This window comes from Gambusia affinis, linkage group LG01 (genome assembly GCF_019740435.1).
Source record: "Gambusia affinis linkage group LG01, SWU_Gaff_1.0, whole genome shotgun sequence".
Taxonomy (NCBI): domain Eukaryota; kingdom Metazoa; phylum Chordata; class Actinopteri; order Cyprinodontiformes; family Poeciliidae; genus Gambusia; species Gambusia affinis.
The window spans coordinates 39554289-39557827 of record NC_057868.1 but is presented as its reverse complement, the minus strand read 5'-3'; the positions used below and the strand labels follow the sequence as shown (position 1 = coordinate 39557827).

At 37.0% G+C, this 3539-nt stretch overlaps 1 long non-coding RNA gene across 1 annotated transcript; it reads left to right on the top strand.

Moving 5' to 3' along the window:
- The first annotated feature begins 489 nt into the window (after positions 1-489).
- On the top strand, positions 490-2749 carry LOC122831909. The gene is made up of 3 exons (XR_006370787.1): positions 490-552; positions 1585-1775; positions 2561-2749. It is a non-coding gene; the product is annotated as an uncharacterized LOC122831909 (long non-coding RNA).
- Positions 2750-3539: the final 790 nt, after the last annotated feature.

Genomic DNA, 3539 nt, shown 5'->3' with positions numbered 1-3539 from the left:
AGCATACTCACCTGCTAGATGCAGCTGCTGTGAAATAGCTGTCTCAGTAAAATGACTTGTTATCATAGACTACATTACATTACATAATAAAGCTGAAAAGAGGCATTGCTGTATTCTGTTTAATATTCTTTGTATAGTGGAAGTGCTGCCTGAGTGGTAGCCTTCAATAGTAGATAAACTGAGAAGCTAGAGATTAACCAAACTATTCAACACAAGCTGTTTTACTCTGCCAGAGCAGAAAAATGTCATACTGACCATTCACTCAGCTACTTTCAGCTATTACTCTTCCGTTATGAAAAGCTGTTCGACCCAAGATCATGTTCCATCACGTTCTGCCAAACAAGCCCTGGATTTTCATTAGAATATCTTTTTAATTTACGAGGCATGTTGCATTCACTCCTCCCATTCCGCTAGGGGGCTCTATAGTTTATTTACGTTTTAAGTGACATGGCGGACTAGGAGTGATTTGACGACGAACCGGAAGTGGTTCTATGTCAAAGCTAGAAAGCTAAATGAACCTCAAACTACTTCGTTTGATTATTACTTAACGAAGTAAGTTGATGTTGACTGTTGGCTTTGGAGAAATATGTTTATATATATATATATAGGCAAATGAGCTTTAAGCTAACAAAAATGCTAGTAGTTTCATGGGTTATATTTTACATTCATTGGAAGTTAATTTGCACAACGCTAACTCGTGTTTATTATACTGTGGTGTTTATTATACTGTAAAGTGTTTAAGGAATAAAATATGTGCTCTATAATTTTTTGGTCAAATAAAGCATAATTGGTGATTGTATGCTCATATGGTTTGGTTTAAATGTTCACATCTGTGTTTTAAGTTTGTGTTGATTTGAATATTATATAATAGCAAATATTGCAATGTTGTTTTTTACTTCCCGGCACCAGACAATAAAATAACCATAACGGTTTTTTTAAAGGCATAACTAGAGCTTTCTGGTCAGTCATATCAGCATATTGGGAACCTCTTAGTTTTAATTTGGGACTGCTTACTGAAATGAGGGATCCTAAGTGTGTGGACAATTCATATTGCCTTTTTTTCCTGATTAAACAAGGGGATTCATCTGAGTCTGAAATCACATGCACATCACTTTCTTTTGAGAGCCACATCTTAGAAAGTATTTAAAGCTCAGGCTGTTTCTATAGCACTCTCTGAAAAAGGTGTTTTTCTTATAGAATTAGATTCCTCCGTTTTAACCTCTCAAGTATTTACTTGTCCACTGCAGCAGGGAGCCTTTGAAGCTGTCAACTGCTCCTCCTGAAGTGTCTTGCAGGCAGAGCCTGTTGTTGTTCCTTTGATATCAGACTGAAAGAGACATCTGGTAAATGCTACAGAGCGTGAAAAAAAAATGCCTCTAAAGGAGATATTTGTCTGAGTCACGAAAACAACTGTCCACGGCTTTAGATTTTTTTTTAAAAAATCTTGCTATAGAAGTAATAGATTTTTTTGTACAGTCTGAAGGCTAGGCAGAGAAAAGTCTGAAACTGCAGAATCAGAAACCATTAGTGATCTTGCTTTGAGTTTGCTAACGTTTTACTTTTCTTGTCTTTTATAAACCACAGAAATCCATGGCTGCGATGCGTTGTTATCTGCATTGTCCTCCAGGATGGGTGTGTGCACATTGAACTGCAGCAGGAAGAACAGATGAAGCATGTTCTGAAATGTTTTTTCAAGCATCGTGACAGAGGATTTGCTGTAACTCAGGGCTGTTAAAAGATGAATCCTCCTCCATCTGATCTCCTGACAGCTCCAGGTCTGCTTCCTTCCCTTTTGATTCTTTTCTGCCGCAGTCAGGTGTCTGCTTCTTGATAAAGTATCTGCTGTCCACTAGTAGAACCAACTACTAAAAACAATTTCTGAAAGAATGAAATGACTCAACATCAGTTGAAACCTATCCATTTAAGATTCTGCTTTTGAAGGAAGTAAAATCTTGTTTTTGCTGTCCATGTTTGCCAAGATCAAAAACTGAAAACAGCTAACATAAGCCCTGCAACAACAGTATTTGTGCTTTATTCTGATGACAAACTGATCCGACAAACTGATTTCAGGCTGAGCTAGTCTTTATTTCTTTTGCATCAACAGAGTGTATCTTCTTCAAACACCTTCTACTAGGTGATTTCTTTTAGTTTCCAAGTCTTTTAGCTAGCAAAATGGTGAGAAATATAAAACATCTGTTTAATTTAATGAATGTAGGGCAAGTTAATAAAGACAGTCCAAGACTAAATGTTTGCTATGATCATTCATCCAACTTCTAAGGTTTTCCTGTAGCTCAGAGTTCTGGGAAGACAAAAACCCCCCACATTTCTTCACGCACCCTGCCAAATCATTTCTCCATTAGTATGTTGCAGCAATTGCAATAAAAGGTACAAAAATGCATTGAACTTAAAACAACCTATTAGGAGTTTTAGGACCCTCTCTGATCCTGAAATGTTTTAGTTTAGTGTTTTTTTTCTTCTTTTTGTCTTTTATTCATTTTTCATCAGTTTTACCTTTCCTGTAATTGTATGTTCATCTGATCGTCTGCAACAACCTACACAGAAGAAAAACTGTCTTTGAAGCAGCATTTGGACAGCTATGTCACCGTTGAGGAAACTGAGACTTTCTGCTGCTTCCATTCACTGCAGTGTTTTCTACAACAGCTATAGCGTGCTGCACACTTAAATGGGAAAACATGTATAATAAGAAGAAAACTGTTGTTTCCACTATTGTTAGTTCCAATTTAGTTACTTTGCTCTCTACTTGTAAACTTTAGTTTCTCCTCCTTTCAGTCGCAGTTCGCCACGCATCTATGGCTAATTGATGATGTTCTTCTGTCTGATAGAAAAAGTGCAGGGATGGATTATTCTCAGTGGGGATTTGTTGTGGTTGTAATCTTCAGATCTTCACCACAAATCCCACAAGTCCAGAGAGAATGGAAATCAGCTTCACTAATTAACATTTCCTCCTGAAACTTTCTTCATTGCCATTTAGCTACAGTAGCCACATGTGCTATGTGGATGGAGCTCTGGGGATTTTGCCTGTTTTTAATTGCATGAATGTCTGTTTACACATTACATATGCATGCGTCTCATTCTTAGTATTAAACATACCAGATATTCAGTAAAGGCATCTGTTTAATTGCCACATCCTAAATTAGCCCTTCATTCATCTTCTTGGGTCAGTTTTTTCTGCAGACAGTTCCAACTTTTGGGGATTTGAACTCCTGGTTGGAAATCTTTAACAAAGAGATTAATGCCCAGTCAAGATTAGTCTTAATATTCCTATTCAATAAAATGCAAACTTTACATTCCAAATGGCTCATTATGGTGTGAAATAATTTATTCCTATTAAGATACAGTAAAGTTATTCCCTGTTTTTCTATGCAGCTGCACTGGCAGGTTTTCTGTTAATACCTGATGTGGCTCAGTTCTTTTAAGCTCGTTATTATAAACCTGTTCATGTGCGCTCATAATTACTGTAGCAACTTTGGGAGCTTAGCAGTGGATTTATTTCTCCTGCTTTGTTCTCAGTGGGGTGA